Below are 20193 nucleotides of genomic sequence, written 5' to 3'. Positions count from 1 at the left end.
GTCTTCGATGACATTTACATCGAAATTGCTCCAGTGAAGTCTCGAAATTGCTACAAACCACCAAATTGAGATACTCATTTGTGCAAAACCACTCAACTTTTTCTTGTATTCACACTTAAAAATTCCCAGAAGGTTCTTATCAAGGGTCATAAATCTTTCATCCAAAATCAGAAGGTGAGGGATGCATGCCTTTGTCTCAAAGCAAAAGAAAACCATCTAGGCAAATTTGTTACAAAATCTCTATCCCAAAACCATTAAAGGACATAGGCTCCAACTATTAACATTTGTCCAGAACTCTTTTATTTTGATCAAAGAGTTAAGTTTTGATCAATTTGTGTTTGAATCCATCAATAATCCTAGTGAAACCCTATAAATACCACCTGGAAAATAAAGAAAAAGGAGAAAAAGGAAAAACATGGAGAAACACACTGTGAAAATATTCTTGTGTAAAGGTTTAAAAGTTTAATATAGAAGGTCTAACAAGCTTTGGAAGGAAAATATAGTAAGAGAGAAAGAAGGAAATAAAAGAGAAGGAAAATAATAATTCATAGCCAACAAGCTTAGAGAAGATATAACCATGTAAAAGTTCAAGGGTGGAGTTCATGTGGCCTGCCTATTCATGATTTCTTAATGTTTAAACCTCTTTTGATGTTGTTTGAGCTTATCTTAAATTTTTTGGCTTGATTTTAGTGCTGAAATAATCTGATATTTTTTATTAGAGTTTATTTTGTTTTTGTTTTTGTTTTAAACATGTTTTAGATTGCTCAAGCTTTCGATATGATAGTTTTGTTTTTTATTTTGTTCTTGTTTAAGGCTTACACTAAATGCATGATTTTTGGTTTTGATGTTTGTTTGATTCTGTATTTTTAGCCCAATAGCATGTTGATGATGTATTTGAGGTATTTTAATTGGTGTTTAAATATGTTTTGTAATAAAATAGCAAGTTGCTTTTGTTTGTGGGTTAAAGATTTTGGAAGCATTTTGATCAATTTGATGTATTTTAATGCAAGTCCATGTTTCATACAAATATGTTTTGGTATATAGATGTTAAAAATGTTAGGTTTTGAATCCAAATAGTATGAATATATTTGTTATTTAACTTTGATAGTTTTGAACTTTAGAACTTCATGCATGTTATTAAAGTTTTGATGTTTTTTAAAAGGTAGGGATTCTACCTTATCATAACTCAATTTTAAACCCCCCCTAAAATTTCTCATCTTCATGTAATAAATATTTGTCTTTCAAAAATTCAAAAAATTAAAAACTTAAAAAATATTTTAGATCACAAATAGGCAAGCATTTAATCCATAACTAGTCTGAATATCATTAGGATGGAAAATTTGTAAGTCTTACATAGGAAAAGGCTGAAAATGGACTAAATTGGTTAGAATTGCACAAATTAGAAGTTGTAGGACTAAAAGGGACAAAATGGTGAAGTTTGGGAGTCCATTTATACCAATGGAGAGCTTAATTGAAGAAAATATTAAAGATCACAAGGGTCCAATTGAACATGCAAGGGGTGAAACTAAAAAGTTCTTAAGATTGGGATTCAAATCAGGACTTGATTGAAAACTTCTACAAGATATGGTCTGAAATTGAAAAGGGGAAATGCGAAAATGCGAAAAACCTAATTTTTTCAAAATGCGAAAATGGCACCGTCCAATTTACGGTTCATTACCTCTTTCGTTCTTCCTAGCCATACCACAAAAGAACCAGCGTGAGTATAGGTCTCTTGGCTGCTTTATCCTCCACACATCTCACCAAACAGGGCAACAAACATGTCTACCTTACAGCCTTGCATTCGTACTCCAGCCTTCAGCCATAAAATACAAACTTTGCAGCCCTTAAATGCTGCCAAAGCATGCTGCCCATCCAGTCTCTTTGACAAGTACACCATAGTACCAATACAGCTGGAGTTTAATGGAGGGCAGGGATCGACTCAAGGATGGAATGGATTCAATGAGGCTACAAAGACATGGCATATATAGAAGGTTCTTAAGGCTCTATATAAGGGTGCCCAAGCTCTGATGAAGAGGGGGGAGAGTTTTTGAGGGTCTAGATGAAAAACAGAAACGAAAGAGATAGAACAAAAAAGAGAGAAAGTTAGAGAGCAACGCTAGAAAAAAGCTTGGAGAGGAAATCCCATTGGAAATACAGTGAGAGTGATGAGAAGATAGAAGATAAAAGAGACAAGAATGGATAGAAGAGGTTACTTTGGTGGTAGCTGATCAACACTGCAACCTCACCTCCAAAGCATTCTAGAATCTTAGAAAGAAGAGAATTAAGAGGAACCATCAACTCATACACTTGAGTGGCAGTAGCAGCAACGCAGCAGTACGTGACCATTGGAAAGGTTGCAACTTTTCTCCTTTTGTATTGATGAAGCCTTGATCATTTTATTTCCCTGGATGATGAAAGTGTAGGACTGTCATGGTGGTGTCTGCACTTAAAATCATCTAGTTATGGTTTAAAAAAAACGAAAAGAAAAGTGTGATGGCGTGTTTTGCAAACCAAGCTGAGATGCCCAGGTTCATTCCATGTCTTAAGTATTTATGCTGGGGTTTTGACCAGTGGATCTTTAAAAGCCTCTTTTCTTCTTCGATTTATTAGTGGATGTTGGAGAGTTAACGAGCTGACGCTCTCGGTGAATCCAAGATCTAACCTGCTCCCTGCCTGTTTTTGTGTTCTTTTAAAAGAAAAGAAAAATCCAGAATATATATTTAGCATATTTTATCATTTTTTTTTAATTTTCAAAAAACAAATACAAAAATATTTTACATGCATGCTTGGGGTTTTTATAACTGGGCTGACACATGAAAAAAATAAAAAACAAAATTCACTAATTTTTTGTTTCAATAAAATCTCCTACAAATAGGGATTAACGTCATGATTTTATAAAGCAAAATATAATAATTTAGAAAAAACACAAACAACAATAATCTTTCATTGAAAGGATGTGATAAGGGTAATGTCTACCTTTTTTTAAGTATAACTAATCTAATACATGAATCTTTAAGGAAGCCAATGTCTATCTAGGATCTCTAATTTCCTTAATTACTATATAGTGACTCTAAAATAATTAATTTATTCATCTTTGACATTCACCACGATGTGACATGCATAATGAAAATAGTTAAAGAGGACACGAAAGATGCAAGGAAAGCTCGGAATCAATGATTGGAAAAAAAATAAAGAAGTTAAGGGAGCATTACCTTCCATTTGGCTATACTTATATCTTGTACTAAAGGCTATACACATTAAAACAAGGAGGTAAATCTATCTACGATTATATTGATAAATCTTATTAATAGTTGGCTAGGAATGACTTGACAGAAATTGAAGAACAGTTGGTGGAAAGATATCCGAGTGGGTTAGGACAATCCATCTAGGATGTGGACAATTTTAGAGGTATATCAATGGGTCTTAATGGTGGAGAAGCAGAAGCAGCAAGCTACTGAGGCTATAAACAAAGGTTTTCAGGCATACCAGTACAATAGAGGAGGGTCCAACAATAATCTGACCAACCTCTCCCAAAAATAGATATCCTCAGCAAAATTAATAGACAATTGGTTAGAATTCTTGTTTAGCTTTCAGAATTTTTTGTTATAGTTGTGGAGAATTGGGGCATCGAGCAAGTAGTGTAGTAACCGAAAGAGTCGTCCAGGAAAAAATATGTTGATGGAGGAGCTTGTGGATGATGTGGCTAATCCTGTTTATGATGATTTTGATAGTAGTTAAGAGATTTTAAATGGAGATGGCAACACTACTCTAATTATTCGAAAGATTATGTTGTCATCTAAGGGTGATTTGAAACAGAAATTGGTTGTGCTCTAACATCTTCCAAACAACTTGTATTATCAATGAAAAAGTATGCATTCTAATCATTGGCAATGATAATTATGAGAATGTAGTGTCAACTGAAGTAGAGAAGTTGCAGCTTAAAACAAAATAACACCCCACCCCCTACAAAATGAAATGGATGAGTGAAGATAACAAGTTAATCATGGACAAACACTGTTTTGTTTCATTTTTCATAGGTAAAAAATATTTTGATAATATTTAGTGTGCTTTGATAACTATGGATGTGTATCATATACAGTTAGGAAAGGCTTGACAATAAGATAAGAATGTTGTGTTTGATGGGAGGCGTATTACGTATACCCTCAATATAAAAAGAAAATATATATTATTGGCAACTAAAAGGGAAGAGGCAATTATTGAAGGAAATGGTAAGAATAAGTTGTTTTTATCTAGATTTTTAAAGAAGGAGAAGACAAAATAGGAGGTAGGAGAGAGAAAGGAGGTGAAGAGTTTGGAAAGGGTTTGGTGTGGAAAAATTCATTGATGATTAGTAATGGGTTTGTCAAGATTAAGAGTGATGTTTGAGAATTGATTTTTAACCTACTTTATATGAGTCTATTGCACATCAGAGGTCCAAAAATGGTCAACAACATTGACAATATAATGCCCAAAACTCGAGAACGAGTTTTTTCCAACTCGTTAAAAATAATGTAGTCGGGTTTGTAGACATTTGAGGTTCTTATCAGTTATATAGGTATTTGCCTCAAACAGGTTATGTGAATGGCATTTTACATGTTTTCATGGACAAAAGGAATAGGTTTAGACCCAACAGAAAGTTTAATCGCGTCAAATTAGGATAATAGCTTAAAATGACGATAGTAAGAAATCCAACTGTTGGATCGGGTTCAAATTTTAACATGAGATTCTATAGGTTGTTTTCCTTTGTTAAGCCACTATGTCGCTCATCAGACCATATATCTCCTGAAATTAGGCTCAGAAGTTGTTGTTCAGACCAATTTTGTTATTTTTCCTACTTATTTTTTGAAATTATTATTTTTGGATTTTATGTTATTTTCCTTTATATTTTAGGATTTTGATGTTGTTTCTTATTTTAGGTTAGTTTTTCTAGTTTACAAATATCATCGGAAACCTCTTTAGGGGCAGACGTGGTCATATTATTATTGCAGAAATTAAATAAAGTTTTAGAGTAATTTGTATTTTAACCCAAATTCAATCTATTTTCTATTTTTTATTATATGATGTTGTCTTGTTGTTGACACGGAATAGGCCAGAAGTGGGCACGGAATCTCCAAGGTCAGGAAGTTGACATGCACTTTATTTCTTTGTTGCAACTAAGGTCTCGTTTGTTTGCTGGAAAGTAGTTTTCTTTTGAAAAATTGTTTTCTTGGAAAATAAATTCTTGAAAAGTGAATTATTTTTTGATATTTTGTGGTTTCATGAAAAATAAGTTGGAAAATATTTTGCAGTGTTTAGCTATGTCATCGAAAATGAGTTGAAAAATAACTTAGTAATATTTTTTTCAAGTTTATTAAAATAATAAGGAACAAATCTTACAAATTAAAAAGTTAAATGAGAATGAAATTGAAAAAAATAATCTAATTTCATAAATTATCTCAAATAAAATAAATAACAATCAAAATAGTAGAAATCCAATATAATAGATAAAAAGTTGAAAGATGATGAAATTAAAAAAAATTACAATTTCATAAATTATTTCAAATAAATAAATAACAATAAAAAAAATAAGAACCAAATCTAATAGATAAAAAATTTCAATTAAGAAAATAATAAGAAAAAAGTAATTAAAAATTATAAAAATGAGGACTAAAATTGATATAAAAATCAAATTAAATCAAATTTCAAGTGATGAAATTAAAAAAAAAAATCAAAACAAAATATATAGCAATCAAAAGTTTGAGGACCAAATTTGATATAATCAGCAAATAACATGAAGCTAAGTTTTTTTTTGACTGAAAAGTGTTTTATGTTAACTAAATTTTTTAATAATAAATAAATACAGAAAAATTTTAAAAAGTAATTTTTGTAAAAGAAACAGGGGCTAAATATTTGACTATGGTGAAGGTTTCCTGAGAACAAAACCATCGAAGAGATAAAATTGAACCTGGTCAGAATTTGGACTCGATGAATGTTATTTAGGTTCAGTGAGTGAGTGGCCATGAATTTTCCGCACGTTCTTATACATTATCCAGCTTTATTTGATGTTAGGAAATTCTAGAAAAGGAAGAAGATGAAATTAAAGATTCATAAGGGATAAAATGGAGAAGAGGAAATCGCTCTCTTCCTCTAATGCTGCCCACTGTCTAGATTCATGCTAGCTAGATGCTTGGGTTGGAGTGCTGGATCGATCAATGCAAAAGACAGCAACACATTGGTGCGAAAAGGATAGAACCTTTTTCGTGTAATATATTTATACTTTTAGAATCTAAGTAAGATCTTTCTCGAATAAATGAAAGGGAAAGGCTGGATAGACATCATCATATAATAGGAGAGAGTATAATTGCTCTCTTCATCGACCAAATCTCCCACCCATTCGGCCTAGTTTTGCGTCCAGGTCCACTATGTATTGCTAGCTGCTGTATTGAACAGTTCCTATAAATAGCATGGCTGATGACCCATACTGAGCATATAAACATCAAGGATTAGTTATATAGTATAGGTTCAATGGTGCATAAATCAAGTGTCCCCTAGAGTTCCCTTGAGCACTTCACTGGGACTCTTTAAAATGAAAGAGCAATATCATCATTCCCACTGAAGTGTTTGGGGGAACTCCTGGTGTTATTTGATGTCAATAATCAGTACATGAGAAGCTCATAAAATTAGAAATAGGGATTTCTGTCGCTCCTTGGTCCTTACATATAAAGGGAGTACACAATTCCGTCATCTTGTTCAGTTCACTTCTTCTCATTTTCCTTTTCAAGGTAGCTAGCTTGTAAGAATAACTACCATGACCTCTCCATAAATAAGCTGTCAACACTTCCTCCATAACGTTAGAGCTAACGTTTGGAATACATTGATACCGTTTAAGCAGATTCGTTGTTACAATGATTTGATGGATTTTATCATGCAACATAGACATTAAGCGAGCCGAATTTCAAGGCTAAAACCCAACAAAATGGTGAACAGGCTAGTTCCTCATACATGTACATGTCTGATTATTTGAAATGTTTTTGGACACTCTTTTGTCTTCTAAAGAAGTCGATCTGACACTTGTGAATTCTTTCTTTACTAGCACTGATGTTATTATTCCATGTTGTTCTTTGTTTTCCATAAATCATGTTCATGTCTGCCTAGAAATTGAATTGGATATCCTAATGAATATACTGCAGGAAAGGGTTGCTGCACCGTTTTAAGGGATCGGTTTAAAACCCTAGAGAAAAGAAGATTGATTGTTCCAAAAGAAAGACCGGAAGGTTAGCTGAATTTATTTCTGTTATTTATCTGTTCTTTTAAGCTGATTCGCCTTCGCATTTTTTTGTGTACGTAGCAGCTCAGCCACCTATCAAGCTGATGCTTTCAGCTCAGGGACAATTTCTTAATTGCAGCTACCTCTTGCAATTATTATTATATATTAAGTAACGTCAGACTTTCACGTAATTAAAGTCTAGACGTGAAGTGGTAGAATTTAGGGGCCAAAAGTTGCATGATTCCGATGCTACCTTTTTTTATCAACAGCCTAATTAAATTCAAAGGCAGATGTGATCTGTAAGCTCACCATACGGATTTTTGTAATCTAAGCTACTCTAGACTTTCCAGGTTACAACTAAATGTTAGTCCTCTTTATATTTTAAAACAAACCTTTTTGTGCTCAAGTTATCAAGTTGTAAAATTCTACACCCAAAACAGTTCCATGACTTCATAATTTGGTGACAGAAAGCTCCCACTTTCCGTTTTCTTCACCTATCTGAGAGAAAACAAGTAGGTAACCGAACCAGGAAAAGATTAACACAAGTAAAGTATGTTTAAGCATTTTAATATTGATTATTATGGGTTAATAATTCATATGATTTGAACTAGTTATGGAGGTACATCGGGACAGCTTACTATGTAAAGCAGCAAACAAAAGAAATTCAGGGTTTATATTATTTATTTTAGGGTCTAAAGTTGTGCCATTTCTTCAATTTGAACAAGAAAAAGGTGATGTTGCAATTAAACTATCATTTAAAAGAATGTATAAGCTAGGTCATCATTTGAAATATATCGTCTCGTCTAGTTACTTCATTGTTATCATCTTCAACAACTTCAATTTCGACACGACTTCTAGTTTTGATTTTCACAACGAATAACCAATCAACTCTATTATGATCATTTTTAAAAGAATGAGTGTGTATGTATAATACATTTGTTAGCATTGTTTGACAAAAACAAAAACATCGTTGATGTTGCGAAGTTGATCTCTTTTATTTATTTCGACCATATCATGGTGACAATCTACTTTAATCCCTCTTTCAGTATCTTACCAATAATATTTGAATAAAACTAATGTATCTTGCTCACTATGATAAGTCTTTTTGAATTCCTTGCTCCAAGCAAACATGCTCATGGACTGGGTAGCCCAACAAGCTGATCTAGACACAAGTATGAATGAGTAGGTGTCAACAAGATATTTTTAATACATAGGTCATCCCGGCCTGGCTGAGCTCCAAATTAGGTCAGGCATGATCAATCAGTTTTTTATCGAGCTATGTGTTGTTCGTACATAGAATAGTTTAAAATGTAAAATCCTAATTCTATTTGTTTTTGTATTGGGCTAGGTTACTGTCTCGTGTCACACTGCAAATCCAACCAAAACTTCTTTTAACATAAAAAAAATTAAAACAATCACAAAACATGGATTAAAAAAAAAAACGGTGACGTATTGAATCGATTCGGATCAATCCTGATTAATCTACCAAATCAGCAACCTGAGTCTTAAGACTATAATAACCTTTTTAAAAGAAAATTGGAACCAATTAATCCTATAAAAACCAAAAAACATATAATAAAACTAATTCAATTCATAAAATTGATTTGGTCACAATGTTTTGAAATGGTGGAGGTGTTTCTTAGTGTCTTGATGCATTGGAGTTTAATGATTTTGATAAATTTCCATTATATTAATCCGAGTAAAGAAGAAAAAAAATGTCATATGATACTTTCACAATAGCATCTCTTCATTTCAAAATAACAATAACATAGACAAATATATTGAAATTAAAAGTGTAGTATGGTCTTTCAAAACTTGAAAAACAACAAGCTTTCAACAAAGTCTAATATTGTCTGCATATGTTATAGAGGCACCTTGCATTCCCAAGTCTCCTTCAGTTTTTCTAGTGCATTCTTAGCTGCCCTATTATGAGTTGCGTACTTTTTAAGGTCACACTTTCCTTTACCCATAAATTGATTGTTAATGAGACTTTCATAGCCCAGCCTTCATCCCAAAAATCCTCAAACTTCATTTTGAGACCCTTATTCTTGGATGTTTCATGCAACTTAATTGCAGGATGCTTCCCTAGTGTTTCTAGGGAAATGAATGGTTCCATCACACCCTTGACTGTTTCTCATACTATGACAAAGGATTGTTTATTACCCTTATATATAGCTCCTATAATTGTTTCTACCAAATCAACTGAGGTTTTTTGTGCTTCAATAAGTCCATAGGAGTACAAAGTATAATGCAAGATGTCCTTTGATAATCTTCTAATTTGTTCCTCTAGTATAGGCTTTTTAAAGCACAAATATTGGTGTAAGTTGTGCTTGAGAGCTATTTGGGATAACTTTTATATACCCCCATTAATTGCTCTGAGTTGTGTTAGAATACATAGTGACAAATACGGGCACTTGGAGCACTGTTTTTTTTGTAAGAAGAAAGTTCAACACAGAATCTCCTATATATTCTAAATGCCTAAAAGATGGCTCCTTATCAAAGAAAGAGTTATGGGTGAAGGCTTGTTTCAATAACTTTCTATTGCTAAACTTGTAGCCAAGGATACCTTCTACATCTTTAAGATTCCGTAACCATCTTGCCCTTATTGACTCAAGGGAATTCTTTGGTTGTTCATTTTCCATGACTTCTCTTTATGTTATTTCAATCATTGGGTGATTTTGCTCCGTGTTGCCATCTGACAAGGCTTTTAGCTTATCTGTAATTCATGAAGAAGGTGTTGTTGTTCCTATAATTGGCTTGGTAAGTCATCCTTTTCACTTATTATTATTGCCAAGGCTAGTTCTAGACTTATCTTCCTCCTTTTCATGTTTAGCTTTTCAAGATTTACGTCCACTATTTCAAGGTTCTCAGCATACACTAACTTTGGAGAGGCATTGTTTATCTTCTGATGTTGAGGGGAACAGAATGATGATATTGCTAGTACTTGAAACCCTAGTTGTAAAATGAGGTTTTCTATTGAATGTTTTGGAGCATTTCATGGTTATCTTCGTGGAGAGCGCTTATTGAGCTTTTCCAAGCATACATGTGAGCGTGGATATCTCTATCATCATGATGTCCATTCTTTTATCCTCTCGTGTGGATTCTAAAAGGGATTTGGATATTGGAGGTTGGGCTATATTTCTTTTGCAAATGAAAGACATGCAATGTTACAAGAAAATATGATATACTTGCAAAAAAAATAGGTAAATTAAATGCAGGTTTGCCCTTCAGGGGGTAACACATAGCCATCACTCTTATATGATGAATAAAATTTTTTATTCTTACCCAAACTCTACAGCGGCCAATATATCACTCGCAAGTCTTGAACTCAAGATACTACATGAAGGGTTTGCCTTGATGCAAAACAAGTCTTGAACTCAAGCATACACCCTTAGGATAGGTTCTAATACTTCTTTTATGTGAGACAAAAGGTAGGTGCACTACATAGTCTCTAAAGAGAGTCTCTTGTTATCCTAATGATCACCCTCGTGAAGGCAATATAGAGGCTTAGTAGGCAATGGGATGGAATATGTACCAATTATTACCAGTCTAAACACTCAACGAAGAGTTGGGATTTACACAAACTTAAACCTTAACTTAAGTCATAAAGTAAGCTGCTAGTCCTCCACTTAACTTAAAGCTTTTTAATGTGTGCTCTCACCAATAATATCATTGATGTATGAATGCCTTTCATCCATATCGAATATACTATTCATGACAGGAAGTATACAGAACGTATGTTGAAGCTCTTAATCTGTTTAAGAGTAAACCAATCATAACAGAAAAATAAACAAACATTAGTCTTCACATAGCATAAACAAACAAAACAAAGCTCAATCCAAGGGTCCGTAGTGGAGTCGTCATCTTGTCATACCCTCCTCGCGGGAGCGTGATGTCATGGTGACCCTTCCCAAACATGTTCGGAGGTCTTTGGTTGGATAAGGGAGTCGCCACCTAGTATTATAGTTACTAGGAACCCTAACTAGTCTCTTAGAGATTCTAGTCAAGGGACTGGTTGCGTAAATGGAAGCTATTAACACCCTTAGTACGCCTTACCTAAGATAATTTGCATTGTTTTTTTTATTTGCTATGGTCTGATGGTGTTTCTATTTCTATCCGTCTACTATGGTGGGTTTGCTACGATAAACAAACTCTGATTTTCTAGGTCAAGAACTTGGTATGAAAGATTGAAATGCCTTCACTTGTCATTGAGACTTCTTTCAGGATAAACTTGGAATCCTAGCTACTGCGTCATTCCAAGTAATATTTTAGATAAAATTCTTTACAGTTCTTTATCCTTATATTAGAAGTGAATGAGTTATATTACTTCTAATAATATTTTGAATATTGACCTCATACAAGGTTTTTTATCTTTATATTAAATGTGAGTAATCATAAATTATTATTCCTAATATTATTTTGGATATTAAATCTTTTTTAGGTTTTTTATCCTTATATTAAAAGTGAATAATATATTTCTTGCCAAAAATAATGTTTTAATATTTTTGAAATATAAGCCAAAATTCTTTAGAATTTTAAACACTTGTTGTAAAATTCATGTAACACCTTTGTTGAAATTTCTTTGTGTTTTACTCTTTGATCTCCTATCTTTTAAGTATATGGAAATAAAAATAAATATTCATAAGAAAAAACAATGATTTAAATTCTAGAGAAAAAATGAATATTTTTAGTCAAAATTTTCGTTTTCTCATTCATGTATTTTTTTTTCATTAACAATGTGGTTTGTTGAATAAAAAATGGAAGGAATAAAAATATAGATTTGAGAAAATTCTATTAATTTGAAATAAAGAGAAAAGGTATATTTTTTTAATTAAACCTCCATTTTCTTATTCATGTATTTCTTTTTAAAAAAATATGGCTATTTTTTCAAAAGTAAACTTGTCTCTTTTTTATCAAAATATTGGTTTTTTAATAAAACTCATCATAATCTTAAAAGCAAGTTGCAATAAAAAAAAATCATACATCAATGATTTCAACGTGAATATATATATATATATATATATATATATATGAGCAAAACCATATAAAATATTTCAATACAAAATTTAAAAAAATAGATATTTTATTTCCATTGAATTTTTATGAAGAGAGTTTTTAAAAATAACTAAGTGTATTAAACTCATATAATTATTAAAAAAAAGTAATTATTAGCATTATTATGATATAAAAAAAAGCTCTAATATTATTTAAAAACTATAGCATAATCAATTAATTATTTAAATATTATTCAAATAAACTTATTTAAAGTGAATCTTATTAAAACTAAAAAACAAATAAGGATGATTTTAAAAAAGTTCAGGTACATCTAGGTTGGAAAGATTAACTCGCATGCTTGGGTCTAAAAGGCTAAGCTCATTATTTAAAAAAAATGACATGTTTTCATCCTTATATATATTAAGAAAAATTATGTAAGCTACTTGTTGTCTGCTTTTAATAATTTTTCAATTTTTCAATTACTAGTGGTGATTCTAATGATTGAAAAAATAAAATTAGATAATTTCAATCTTTCTTTATCCAAAAATATGAATATAATATTATATGGATCTCTAAAACCTCGTTCCTAACCACAAAACACAATTTAATTTGACAAAAAACTCACCAAATTAAAAAAAATTGAGTCTCGATCTACCTTTCATGCATCATTAAAAGTAGAAACTATGCCAATTGAGTTTCTCTTTTAAAAACAAAACCAAAGACACCAAAATCGCAGTTATTAGTGGTGAAATTTGGTCATCTGAGAGCTTCCTTCTTCTCTTCTTTTATGATGAGTTTTCTTTATCATCGAGGGACTAATAATTAAAAAAAATAAAATTATGGATCAAACTATAAGAATCTTAAAGAACAAGAATCAAATATGAAAAGAGTGAAACTTGAGGGGCCAAATTAATATTTATATGCCATTTGAATAATATAAGTAGGAAAAATATTTTTAATTTATTGTTGGAATATTCAAGAACATATGAGGTATATGAGAGCATGCAAATCAAAACAAGTAAAAATATATAGAACCACCCTAGCATAACATGTAAGGAAGTAATTGAAAAGAAATAAAGTTCAATCACCAAAATATAAAGAGGTCAAAACTTCAGGGATCTATAAGGAAAAAAAGAGGTTATAAACAATAACATGAATAGTAAAACATAAGAGGGAAAACAATAAATCAACAATAAAAAAAAAACTCATTTGTTTTATTTTCTTCTGTAATTATAATACAATATCTTTTGATATATAAATTAGGCTAAAAAATAAACTTGAAGGGTTCGAAAGCTCGAGGCTCATCTTAGGATGGATTTGAATCAATATTTTGGCTTGTTGGCTAGAATTTACTCATAAACAAGCTCGTTTTTTAAATTTAAACTCAAAAAATAAATAAGCATACCACATTAACAACTAACTCATTCTTTAGTTATACAACTAGTCATGTACTCGTGTTACACCACGAGTAAGATTCTAAATTAATTTATAATGTAAGAAAAGAAGGTATTATCATTAGATATGTGTTTTTTAGCATCATGATTTTTTTAATTTAAAAAATAAAATGATATTATTTACATTTAATTAAAGAATTGAAAATATATAAACTGGTAAATAAAAAAAATATTAATATTGATTGAATACTAAAATGAGAAATTAATCTTCTTAGTAAAAATAAAAAATAGATGTACATATAAATATTTAATATTGAATAATCTTTTTATTTTATATGTTTTTATTTAATGAAAATTGCATCATGCCACCTATTATTTGACTTTTTTATTTTGCCTTCATAGTTATGAAAGTCAAGTTTTTTTTAGAGTTTTTAAAAATCCCATGAGGAGAGATATGGTTATGGAACCACTACTAAATCATTTTTTGATTGTGCGGCTCAATCATGTTTTTTAATTTTTTTTTGAATTTGTTTTACTTTAAATTATTTTATATGTATATTTAGATCTATTTGATATAGTAATGTTAAAAGTGAATTTTTAAAAATAAAAAAATATTATTTTGATATTTTTCAAAGAAATAAATACTTTGAAAAACAATTTTTAATAGAATATCAAACACTATCTAAGAATGTCATGTTGGCATTACAATCCAATTATCCTTTTAAATTTTTTTGAAATATTTTTTTTAGCTTTAAATTATTATTGTTTTTATGTTTTTAGATTATTTTAATATATTAAAGTTAAAAATAAATTTAAAAAAATATATATTATTTTAATATATTTAAAAAAAACCTGAAAAAACAGTTAGGGGCTTCCAATATCGTCGACACGGAGTCTTACTTCACCCTTGGCTGCCATTATGGCGCGGTGCTATCTTCCTATCTCGTCGAAGATGTTGGTCCTATCAGAGTGAAAAAAGCCCCTTTCTTCCTGCCCAGTGTTCGAGTGCCGGTTTAGTCAAACCAAGGAAAGAGAACCTCGAAGCCTTTCTCTCGGAGATAGGTCATTCCGTCTAGTTTGATGTTATCCTTTACCAGCCCCTTTATTCTGAAAAGAAGGATTTTCTTTATGATGCTGATTCAATGGTTTGGAGGTCGCTATTCCATCATGATGAAGGAGCCCAGTTGCTGATTGTCTCGACCCAGAAGAGGTAGGGTAGGCTTGTTGAGCAAGTGACAATGTCACAACGCATTCGAGATACCTTTCGGTAAATACTTGAAGAAAGCATCTTACAAAGTCTACCAATCAATAATTTGGAACTTGTTGGTTAATCATTTCTTTTCTTCTTTTTCCATTTTTGAAAAGAAAGTTCAATTAAATCATGAAGAATTCTTTTTCTTTAATAAAAATTAAGTTATGACGCTCATTTTGGACTGTAATGGAGAGGAGGAGGCTATCAGGATTCTTTCGACGCTTTCATACACGGCGACCTTGATGTTTGAGCCTCTAATCTTGGTGCCCAAAGCATGATATCTAGAACGGGGAGGGAGGCATTATTTCGTTGTTCTTTAGCAGATGGTACGGGGAGAGAGAATGCATTCTCTACTGCAAAAATATGGTCGAAAGACCTGCCGACTACAAAAAAAGGATTATATTTAAAAATAAAAAAAGATTAACAAATAGATGTCCAAATCTTTAGTAGGTTTGGGTGGTGGCTAGGATTTTATGTTAGGTAAATAGAGGGAGAGTGGAAATTTTATTGTTTTATATTAGCATGGGTTTTTTACTTATTAATTGAAATAAAATGATACTTTTATAAATAATTTCAATTTTTTTGTTGATATTTTTTTGTGCAGATATAAAATGTTATACAGCTTATAGACTATGAGAAGTAAAGTATAGTATTTTAAAATACAAAAATAAAATGAAAAAATTATCAAACTATAGGATCTTCAATATAATTTTTCTTTTTATTTATTTTATCTTATGGTTGCTAAGAACAAAATATTTTTATTATTATAAATATTTGATATAAATACAATTTATTTATACAAATATAACAGGAAACAAAAATTAAAAATAAAGTATAGTAATCTGTTTGAAGCATTATAAAATTAAAAAACAATTAAAAAGATTAATTACTATTTTAAAAAGATAAAAAAAAATTTAAAAAAAATAAAAGAGAGCATATTAATTAAGATTTAAATAAAAAATTAATACAAAGTAAAAAAAATGAGATAGAGGGTATTAATTAAAATTAATCAATTTATATATATAAAAAAAAAATAAAAACAAAAAGGCAAAGCATTGATAGGACAAGGATGTGCAGCTAGCTAAGGATCCAAAAACTCAAGCCTGTGCACGCATTTTTTTTCTTTTGAAGGAGCGTCATCTATTCCATTTTTTTTTATAAATGAAGGCAAATAACCTATCATCATTTGCGCTCTTTTTCAGTCACCTAAGTTAACCAAAAAACTAGGCTACAAGTTTTGAAAGTATGACTTGTTTTCACTAAAAAAATCCTCAAAAAAAAATCATATAATCCTTATCAAAAACATTTTCAACCTCAAAACAACCTCTTAGCTCTCTAAAAAAACAAAAATTAAATGAATCCAAAAATATATAAGGACCAATCTATTTTTTTTTCAACAAGGTTAGAGGACAACATTATCTCCATTAAACTACACTTTAAAAGACTACCTCATTAACATTAAGCTTAACCTTTTTGGTGGCTAGAATACCTTTTATCTTCTTAATAATTTTTGATGATTTTCTCTCTTCTTTCAATATTGAGGGCTAAAATGTATAAAAATAAAGTTTGGGATTGAAATATGAAATGCAAAAATAAAAAAGACCAAACAATAGATAATTGAAACTTTAGACAACAAATTGAAGTTTTCCATGCCAATATCCAAATGGGTTTTTTTTTTGGTTAAATTTGGTCCTACTTCTTCTAATTTCTTTTTTTAACCACATATAAAATTTTATTTCACAAAATCGATCTTTAATTCATAATTAAAATATTTTTTGATACTTTTTATATGCGAGAGAATGTGTAATGAACCAAAACAAGAACAGTGGGTTTTTATTGAATTTTCAATGTTCAAATTACAATAAAGATAAATTTGAACAAAATTAAAAAGAACAAAGCTTCAAATAAACAATTGAAAGAACAATCCTAATCTAAATTTCTAGCAAGATTGGAGGTAGCTTAGGCCTTCTGGGTGATGAGATTTGTTTTAAAGCATTTTCCTACCTCTACTACCAATCATCCCCTTCATGTTTATTAGTAAATTTTAACAGTTTGAATTTTAAATGAAGATTTTGTGATGAAGTGTTGTGATCCTGGACTGATATGAATTTTGACTCATTCTCTGTTTTCAAAACATTTTCGTTCTCTTTTTAATATTAACCTTTTTTATGGTATTACATCGTATTGATGAAGAGAAATATCTTGATCCACGTGCCAACCTCTATTGAAAGAAACAATTATAGTCATCCATATAAGTCTCCCCTCCCTAAGTCATACATCCATCATCCATTTGCTAACCCATTAATTTCTTCTAACATGTTCTTCGTTTCTTTTCAACCATTCAACTTCTACTTCTCAGTTATAGAGGTTATCTTCATTTTCAGAGAAAAACTCAGAGATAAATATAGTTTTAACTTCCAGGAACACCACAACCTCATCCCCTTTAGAAAACTTTGCCCTCAAAGTGAGGGAAAGTGCTTTTGAGACACAACTATCCAACTCATTCTACATTTTCTTTTTGTTGCCCTTCTCATCAAACCAAAACCTCTTCTAAGGACTTGCTTCTTGAAATCTAGGTTATACAATCTAAAATTTATGGTGGTTCTTTCTTGTTCTTCTCCTTCCATTCAAAGGCTGAAAGCTTTGGATCTGGAATTTAGCCTTTATTGACTCGCTTCTTGAGAAGAGAGACATGGAAAGTGTTATGGATCTTAGATTCCTTAAGTAAATCCACTTGATAAACAACTCCCCCTACATTTGCTTTTATTTTAAAAGGTCTATAGTACTTGAATGCTAATTTTTGTTTCTTTTTTTGTTGTATACTAAACTATCAAAATGGATGGAGCTTTAGGTAAACCCACTCTCTAACTTCTAACTTGAGCTCTTTTCTCCTCTTATTTACAAATGCCTTTTTTCTATCTTGTGCCCTTTTAAAGTTTTATTAAACTGTTTTCATTATTTCTTGTTTTAACTGAAGTTTTAAATCTACTACTTGGTTATATGTTGTGTCTGAGATGTAGTTAATAATATCCGGGGGTGGGTAGTCATAGGTTGCTTCATATGGGGTAGACTTAATTAAAGTATATGGAAACTTGAATTGTAGTATTGTTCTGCCATGGTCAACCAGTTTGACCAGTCCTTCAGGTTATCCCTAGCATTGCATCTCAGATAACCCTCTAGGTTTTTATTAGTAGTCTTGGTCTATCCATAAGTCTGAGAATGGTAAATAGATGATAAATGTAATTTAACCCCTTGAACCCTGAATAATTCTCCCTAAAATTTACTCGTAAAAGTTAGGTCTTTGTCAGTCACTATGTCTTCGGGTAACCTATAGAGCTTCATGACATGCTAGGAGAATACTTGGCGACTTTAGCAACATTATAAGGATGAGATAATAGAATAAAATAGGCATATTTGGCCAACCTATCAACCATAAATAGTATAACAGAATAGTTGTTAAACTTGGGCACTCCTTCGATGAAGTTCATAAATATAGAGGACCATGACTTATTAGGTATGGGCAGGGGCTGTAGAAGCCCAGATGTCCTTGTTTCCTCACATTTAGCTCTCTGAAAAACATCACATCATTTGATATAGGCATGTATTTCTGATTCCATTCCAACCGAGAAGAAGTCTCCCCTAACCCTTCTTAGTATCCTCTCATAGTCTGAATGTCTTGATTTTAGGTTATCATCAACATAGTTCTTTATAGTCTCTTCAATATGATAAGTTTACTTAGGTAAATCATATCCTTATAATATATAACACCCATCCCCCTCTTAAATTGATATTTAAATGTCTATTTTCTACTTTTTCTAATCGATGCACTGTCTCTTAGACCTCTGGATTAGACTTATAGCTACCTCTCAACTAATCTACCCAGTTAACTAAAAGTTTATTAATAGCCCATAGCATACCTTCTTCTAAATTATCAATGTTTTTTGATAGGGCATCTACCCATAAATCTACCATAAAATCATAACTAATTAGTTTGGATAGCCATTTTTGTTGTGTTTGGGTTCCAATTCTTTATTTCAGTAGGTGCTTTAAGCTTTGTTGATCTATTTTAACCTTGAAAGCCTGCCTTAAAAAATATGGTCTCCATTTCTAAATTGCTGAGACTAAAACTAGAAACTCCTTTTTATATGTGGATAGAAGTAACTCCTTATCTTTAAAAACCTTGCTGAAATAGGAAATTAGTCTTCCTCCTTGCATTAATGTTGCTCTAATGCATGTACCTAAAGTGTCACATTCCATTATGAACGTCTAATTAAAATCTAGGAGTGTTGGGACTAATGGGGTAATGATTGTTTCCTTTAGTTTTTCAAAGGCCTAGTTTGCTTCTGATACTACTTAAAATCTCATTTCTTCAAAAGCATAGTTAGTGGGCATGTTATGGCCTAGAATCCTTAATAAATCTTCGGTAATAACCTATTAGGCCTAAAAAACCCTTCAGCGACTTCAAGGTTCTTGGTTTAAGCCACTTAACCATAGACTCCACCTTTAATGGCTCGGTCTGAATGCCTTTCCTTGACATAATATGGCCAAGGTATTCTATTTCTTCACAAGTAAACCAACATTTAGACCTTTTAGAATAGATTTTGTGTTGTATTAGTGTTTCCAATACCAAGCTTATGTGATTAGTATGCTTATCTTCACTTTGACCATAATCCAATATGTCATAAAAAACCATTATAAATTTCTTAAGGTAGGGCTGAAAAACTTCATTCATTAATCCTTGAAATGTTAAAGGGGCGTTGGTAAGCCTAAATGACATTACAAAAAACTTATAATGCCCTTTATGAGTTCTGAAAGCAGTTTTGCAAATATCTTTCTCTTTCATCCTAATATGATGGAAACTAGATCGTAGGTCCAATTTAGAAAAAACCTGGAAACCATAGGGCTCATCTAAAAATTCTTCTACCACCAAAATTGGATATTTTTCTTTTATTGTTTTCTTATTAAGAGCCCAATAGTCAACACACATTCACCTTAAGCCATTTGTCTTCCTAACTAATAGGACTAGTGATGAAAAAGGCCTTTGATTGGGTCTTATTGTGCCCAATTCAAGTAATTCCTTGACCAACTTTTTAATTTTTATCTTTTGATAATAAAAGTACCTCTAAGGCCTTACATTGATAGGATAAGTTCCGTCTCCCAACACAGTTGAATGGTTGTGAGATCTGTTAGGATGCAGGCTTTTAGGTTCCTCAAAAACCTCTTTGAATTCATGAAGTCCTCCACTTCTCTAGAAACCAAAGCTTGAACATTCTCCATTTCTCAAACCTGTGGAATCAATCCCAAAC

The sequence above is a fragment of the Populus nigra genome, chromosome 17 (genome assembly GCF_951802175.1).
Source record: "Populus nigra chromosome 17, ddPopNigr1.1, whole genome shotgun sequence".
NCBI lineage: Eukaryota > Viridiplantae > Streptophyta > Magnoliopsida > Malpighiales > Salicaceae > Populus > Populus nigra.
Note: the sequence above shows the minus strand (reverse complement) of the source record.